The sequence below is a fragment of the Benincasa hispida genome, chromosome 7 (assembly GCF_027475165.1).
Source record: "Benincasa hispida cultivar pf3 chromosome 7, pf3_genome.v1.1, whole genome shotgun sequence".
Taxonomy (NCBI): Eukaryota; Viridiplantae; Streptophyta; class Magnoliopsida; order Cucurbitales; family Cucurbitaceae; genus Benincasa; species Benincasa hispida.
The window spans coordinates 33,319,168-33,327,322 of record NC_143484.1 but is presented as its reverse complement, the minus strand read 5'-3'; the positions used below and the strand labels follow the sequence as shown (position 1 = coordinate 33,327,322).

At 27.3% G+C, this 8,155-nt stretch overlaps 1 long non-coding RNA gene across 1 annotated transcript; it reads left to right on the top strand.

Annotated features, from left to right (window-relative positions):
- Positions 1-3,773: 3,773 nt before the first annotated feature.
- LOC120080850 (uncharacterized) lies at positions 3,774-7,247 on the top strand. Its single transcript, XR_016530565.1, has 4 exons — positions 3,774-3,914; positions 4,010-4,074; positions 4,791-4,917; positions 6,916-7,247. It is a non-coding gene; the product is annotated as an uncharacterized LOC120080850 (long non-coding RNA).
- Positions 7,248-8,155: the final 908 nt, after the last annotated feature.

Below are 8,155 nucleotides of genomic sequence, written 5' to 3'. Positions count from 1 at the left end.
AAAAAATAGAAACAAAAAAAAAAATATTATCAAATGGTCTAAATGTTAAATTTTTATTTTGATTATTAGACTTTCAACTTTATATCTTGTTTGTCTTTAAATTCGGTATATAAAAAGAAAAAGGCAATTGAAATGTGTAATATTTTTAGGGATAATAACCAAGTTTATAACAACATTTTAAAGAAGTTACAAATATAGCAAAGTCTATCAACGATAAACATCTATCGCTGATAGATTCTTAATAACTATACCATCTATCACAGATAGATTTCTATTAGTGTTATGGTTTATCACTGATAAACTATCGAAATTTTGGCATATTTACAATTATTTTTATGTTATATTATATCTGTTAATACTTTCAGTCTGATTACTATATTTTCAATCGTTCTTCAAAACATTTTCAACGCTCATCATAAGTTTTTCTTCAACTCAGTGGTTGAAGGGTCCAATGTAATTTTTGAACGTTCATTTTGTAACCCAATGCTTAATGAAACTCCAAGCTCAATAAAAGGAGTACATGCCAATTTCCACACGAAACTACCTCACTTTATTTCTCTCTCTCTTTTTCTTTGAAGAAAATAAACATTATAAATTAAACAAGTCTGATACGTAAGCCTTCTAAAAAATAGTATAGGAGAACCAAATAGGGAATCTAAAAGAATTCCTACCGACTTCTTCAAAGAAGGAAGAAGAGAGATTAACATAACTAGCCCCAAAATTATCGAAGTACCCACATGATTAACTATATTTGTAAGATCCGCTTAGTTAAACATTTGGTTTCTACTCATACTCAAAGTACAAATTAACCAAAAGTATGTCACCTTAAATTTTTATAATGATTTATATAAAATTAATGTCAATAATTTATATAGATATTTATACAAAGTTGAAAGACAAGAGAATATCTTTAAATTCAGAGACAAAAAAATAATAATAAAACAAACATTAAAATGTAGATTTTACCATATTAAAAAAAAAAGCTAGAATGATATATATATGTGTGTGTGTATCACTTGTTTTATTAGATTCTACTTGTCTCTCAACTATAACTTTGAATCACCCAAAAAGGTGTACTATGGGGGAATGTGGTTTCCCCTTGTGAGAACTATCAAAGCAAAAAAACAAGTAGTGGGTGTGGGTAAGGAACCATATTGGACCACATAAGTGCTCTTTATACAAAGAAAATTTATATATGAACATACAAAATCAACATTTTCAAATTTAAATTCAATATTGAATTATTGTACATATATCCCAAACAAATCTACAAAAAACCAAATGTTCAATTGTAAATGTTACTTGTATCTAAATACATGTCAAATTATCAATAATCAAACTTAATTTACTCGAGTATCTCGACTTTTGACATTAGTTTACTAGGGGCTTATGTTTCATCAATTCTATTTAAACATATGAATATCGTAGTTTTGAATATGTATATTAACATGTTGGCAAGTCTATATATATATATATATATATATATATATATATAACATATTGGATCGATTAACACAAATATTGAATGAGCTAAGTGGATATAATTCACTGTTAAAAAAAGATATTTTTTTTAGAATTCACTAACGGAAATGGATATTTTATCAAATTTAAAGAATGACATTTATTTCAAATGGTAAAACTGTTGAAAATATTTACAAGATATAACAAAATTTTAGAACTATTAATGATAGATATTGATAGACACGATAGACACTGTCTATTAATGTCACTGATAGACATTGATAGAAGTCTATCAGTGTCTATCAATATCTATTATTGATAGTTATCAAATTTTAGTATATGTTGTAAATATTTTGGTTCTTTTTTTATATTTAAAAACAATCCTTTAAGAACTCAAATACCCGTTTCAAATTTTTTTTTTCATACGCTAAAATGAGTTCTAAAAAAATTACCCATCAGCTAACCAATATCATTTTTCACTCTAAACCTTCCATTTCATTCTATTAAACTTTAGATTTGCACTTTTCTATGTCCAAATTCCACTAAATTCATCCAATTACTTAAATAAAAAGCAAAGTTTAAAATCTCTAAGAATTCACTAATTAAAATAATAAAAAAAGAGCCAGTAAAAGGGTTTTTTTTAAGCTTCATTAATATTTTCAAATATTATTATATTATATTCACCAAATGTACATGAAATTAATTAACTTCACTGAAAAAATTTTAAGAAACACTAATCAAATTTTAGCTGGTACATTTTGATAAAAAATGAAAGTTGAAGTAAAAGTGATATAATGGCCTCGGTTGGGTAATATTTTGGTTTTTGATTTTCGTTTTAAAAAAGTGGTAACAATTTGAATTTTGAATTTTTATTTTGAAAATAAGTCCATAGACATTATACTTTCACATCTAAAATTTCTTCATTTGTTATCTACTTTTTATCAATAATTTAAAAAAACAAGTCAAAATTTGAAAACTAAAAATAGTAGCTTTTAAAAACTGATTTTTACTTTTGGAATTTGGCTAAGAATTCAATCATTGTAAAGATGCAAATCATTGTAATAAATGGGAAGAAAATATGTTTAATTTTCAAAAACAAAAATAAAAAATCAAATGATTACAAAACGGATTTAAATTTTTTAATTTTTTTTTATCTACTTTCTATCAATGTTTTAAAAATCAAGCCAAGGTTTGAAAACTTAAAAAAAATTAGTTTTTAAAAACTTCTTTTGTTTTTTATTTTTGGCTAAGAATTCAATTTTTTTTACTTAAGAAGCATAACGACCATTGTACGAAATTGAGAGAAAATAAGTTGAATTTTCAAAAACCAAATGATTAACAAATGGATCATTAACATTTCCTCAAAAAAAAAAAAAAGTATACTTTACTTTACCTGTGTCTAAGGACGTTTGTTTTGTAGTTTGACTGTAAACTTGTCAATTATATTAATTTGGACCCTAAACTTTAACGAAGTGCTACAATTGTTAACCTCAATCCAACTTCCACCAATACACCCATAATTTTAACAAAAAGAAAGAAGGTAAAAATCTTCATAAATTCATCCGTTTTAACAAAACAAATATATCTTTACTCTAGGTACAAATTAACTATTGAATAACATCGTAAAAATTCATAAATATCAACTGTAAATTTAGTTTTAATGTTGTTTTTCTCTAAGATTTTATAAATTTCATATGGTACATATATTTTATAATTCATTGAACAATATTTGGAGAGACTATTCATTAGAGGGTTAAAATTACAACCATTTTCATAGCTTAGGTTTAAGATTATAGCAACATTTATCCAAGCTTTTTTTTTTCCTTGAGGGTGGAGGAATAAAACCTCTTATTGAGTTTTGACAAAATATTAAAATAGTTATTGTTTTATATTAGAAAAGTTCGAGAAAGTGATGAACTTCAAACACTACAAAATGAGTCTTACGTCGCCTTTGGTTTCAAGTCATCCCATTTGAAGGCATTTTAAGCCAATTCAATTGTGTGAGTGGTATAAAATGAATTTTCTTTTATATATATATATATTTTATATAAAAAAGGGGGAAAACTGTCGTTGTTTAAGCACTTAAGTTGTTCTTTTATATTGAAGCCTCCTCCTTCAACCAAGTTTCAAGCTTCAAGGAATCAAGATCTAGAGAGAAGAGAACAAAAAAGAAAAGAAAATAATGGAGGGGTTTTTCTGTAATGGACAATTCTCTGCAACTAGAGGAAGCATCCAAAGGGATCGCATTGATCCCAACTTATATATTTACTTTCATCATTTTCTTCTACATAATTTTGGATCATGCTATCCCTTCGGATTCCTCCTTTAGGTAGTTTTCTTTCAATTTAAACCCCATCTACCCTTCACTTCTCCGGCCACCGTACTCCGTTGCCGTCCGCCGCTCCCCCATCTCTAACTTTCAGGCTAACCCCAATAAAGCTTTTGCATCTCAAGTACGTTTTTCTCCTTCCCTTTAAAACTATTTAGCCTCTTTAGATCCATTACAATAACTTTGCCTTTCTTTTGTTGGGTTTTTAATTGGATGAAGAGAGAAGTTTATTCCAGCTCTAGATCTGATTTCTCGACGAAACGTTAAGAAAAATGCTCCGTTAGGTGGGTGAGAATTTAAACTTTGAATCTTTGGATCGAAGTTATATTATTTGTTTGAAAAACAAGTTTTGAAATTAATATGTATTTATTCATTATAAGTATTTTTTTTTTTTTTTTTTTGCTAGACATAGCATATATGAACCATAAATTTTGAAATGTTTTGGATAATCAAAAACTCATTTGACAATTAACGTTTGATTTTTAATTTTTGAAAATTATGTTTTTTTTTTACTAATTTATTTACTATGGTTTTTATCTTTCTCCACTAAAGACTTGAATTCTTTGCTAAATTATAAAAACAAAAACAATTTTCTTTAGTTTCCAATATTTGGCTTGATTTCCTTTCAAATACTCCTCAAAATAGGTAATATAACAAAAAAATTCAATATGGGAAAGTACTCTCTATATACTTATTTTTTTTTCAAAAAAAACAAGAAATGATTATCAAAATGGGGCATGTCCTTTTGGTTTTTGGTTTTTTGCTTTGGAAAAGTTTATATAAAAACTGAAGTCACATGTAAATTTTATTTATTTATTATTATTTTTTAAACACCTACCATGTTTTCAAAAACTTAATTTTGTTGTGATATTATTTGATTAAAAATTAAACATTTTTCAAATCAGATAGAAATCATTTGGCAAGGAAATAAGTATAAATTTCAACTAAAAAATCAAATTAATATACAATGGGTTCTAAATGAATTTGTTTTTTGAAATAGAACTGTGAGAGATAGGAGAGATTGGAAGGCACATCCAAACGTTTCAACTAGGTTGACATATTGGCCGTCATCATATTTCCAAGAAATCATAGAGTTGTTACTCAAACGAAAAGAAAGTAAAAAAGGGGTTAGTTTTCTCAAGTTTGTTAACATATATGTATATCTTCCCCTTTTAAATTTCCTTTTATTTTTCCTTACTGAACCCAGCATGATGTTTAAAGATATAATAATAATAAAAGAAAAAGATACCATACATCAGAAAGTTTGGATTAATTTTTGGAGAATGAGAGTAAAAAGGAACATAAATGCTATCTTTTTATAAGGAAAAAAGAAATGGTCTGTGGTATTGATGAAGCATCATTAGCAGACAACATAGTGGAAGGCTGGTGATTCAGTACAATTTTGGGGATGAAACAGTGGTTCAAAACATGAGAAGAAATTACTAATAATTTCAAGTTCCTTTTTTTTTTTTTTTTTTTTTTTTTTTTTTATCCCCTTTAATATCTATAAGGTAATTTAATTTTGAGTCTTTTGACCTATTTTGATTTATAGAAGATTTTGATGATTAAAAGCTTCCAAAACAGCTTAATTTCACCTTTTGAACATTTTAAAAGTAAAATAAACCCTTTTCTTTTACCCTTTGGATGGGAGTTGATGGTTTTATAATAATTATGGTGCCTTTGTTCTCTTGTCTTGAATTTTCTCTTGAAATTTGAGTGTTCCTGAAGGCAAAAAATAAAGGGAATCCTATACCATAAAACATGTGATGGGGAGCCCTTGAAAACAGTCCTTTAAGCAAAAACCATTATGCTGTTTGTAATCCAAGAAAAGAAAAGGGTCTTTTCTCTTGTTTTAAAGCACATGACCCCAATTCTCTAAAAAAAAAAAATGGTCTCTTCTCTTCCCTATTTAAATCCCTTTAATCACATGGTCACCCCCACCTTTTACTATGCTCTTCCTTCTCTACATTATCTCTTCAATAATTTATTACATGTGCCATTAATGGAGAAAGCATCCAAGATATAAAATTGGTAAACTGTCATCTAATTAAGGTCCCATTTGATAATAGACCGTTCGATCAAATTGATAATGACTTTGTAATATACTTCTAGAAGAAGTTTTTCAAATCGCTCCCCAACTTTATTATTATTATTTTTTATTTTAGGTAATGAACTAGTTTGCACTTTTGTGTAGTTTCGATTTTTTTATTTGGGTATATGTATTTAGTGCCACGTTTACTTTCCAATAAACGTCAATCGTAATATGAAAAGTGGGTCCATTTAAATACATTCCAGAAAGTTAGTTAACAATATTATGTGAATAATGAATAATAAAAGAAAATCCATTACGATTGGAACCATTTTGATTATAGGGCAATAAACATGGCCTAAGTGTAATTGCGATAAGTAACACTTTTAAGTCTAATAATTAAGCGATGAGCAATATTATTAAAGAATTGCAAATACAGCAAAATCTATTGGTCATAGACTTCTATTAGTGATAAGCTCTATTGTTGATAGACTTCTATTAACGATATGGTCTATCATTGATAGACTCTAAGAGTTGGATTTAAATTTTACTATATTTTTAATTTTTTTTATATTGTACTATATCTACAAATATGTTGGATCTGATTTCTATATTAGCAACCGTTCTTATATTTATCTAATTTGCCATAAACCTTTAAGCTGATTCATAGAAACAATTTGAAGATGGTTTGTTTGGCCAGGATTGGAAGGAAATACTTTTGTCCCTATATTTAAAAAAGAATGTCTCACTATTAAAATACACAAAGCTTCAAGAATACATAAAAGCAGCCAGACCAAAACCCCTAAATCTGATTTTATTTTTTTTCCAATTTTCATACCTTAAAATTTTTTTTAAGTATATCAATGCTTCTTAAAAATATTTAGGGGAGGACCCATATTTTTGGGAATTTGCCCACCAGATTCAAAACATTATCATAAAAACCATATATATCCACACAAGAAAATTAATAAATAAACCTCACATTTCATCTCTTTCCTTGATTTGGAGAAGTTTCTTTTATGTCATTAATTTATGTCTGATCTAATCCATATATTTGTATATTGAACATTTTTAATTATCACAACCCCTCTCCCAGGTTGCATATCAGAAGGATTTTTCTAGTAGAATAATGTGGGTCATGAAGAGCGAAGCAATATAATACCAATTATTTCTGATTAATGTTCAAGTTGGAACATGTTAGAAGTATATTTCTTTTCATGATACAACAACTGTTCCGGATCTCAAGAGAAGCAGTGCATACCAATTATTATCGTTATGTTAAACTCACCATGACATGTGTATTGAAAAGAAAGTGGGAGATTTTTCTCAATATTTTGTTAAACTAAACACCCATTCCTTTATGTTGATTTTCCCTCATTCAAAATATTTACTTTTATGGTTATAAACTATATGCATTATTTCTGAAAATACTAGTCAAAGTTCAAATCTTTAATTTTAACTCATTTATTTAGTGGCAGAAAACTTTTATGCAACCAATAATTACATTGGTTGGGGAAGAGATGTAACGGGAGAATTCAAGTTATTCCGGGTTAACTTGGAAGTTTAAATCCAATTACTCCATAGTTCAAAATTTGTTACTCTTATTAATTAATATCAATTTCAAACTCATCAATTTATACTTTTCTTCTCATTTCAGTTGAAAAACAGTATGTGAAATTTATAATTTATATCAATTAAATTCATTTAGAAGCGAATCAGTTTAGATCATCTTATCATTATGATTACCTTTCGAAATGATTCATGCATTAATTCTCTAAATTTCACGAAGTTTCGATTTTACAAAAGGGACACTTGCAAAAAGGGCAAAACAAAATACATTGATTAGGCTCACAGTCTACATATTTATTGTTTGCAAAAATCGCAAAGACAAAGCCCAATCCACATATAAAAGATGTAAAATGTCGCAAATGTCCTTACTACTAATATACACTTGATACACCTGATACACTCGATACACCACTGGTATACACTTGATATACTTGACTGATATACTTGATAAAGATGTACTTGACCGATATACTTGATATACTTGATAGATGTACTTTACTGATAAACTGTTGATAAATTTATCAATCATTCACTCGTTTATACTATTGATAAAGCTGACATACTTAATTGATATACTCAATAAAGATATACTTGACTGATATACTTGATAATGATGCACTATTTTATAATGCTAATACACTTAACTGATATACTGTTGATACACTTGATTGATATACTATTGATAAACTTGTTAATGATGCACTTGACTGAGTTGATATACTTTCTAATGATACACTTAGATAAAAAAAGAAAAGAAAAGAAAAGAA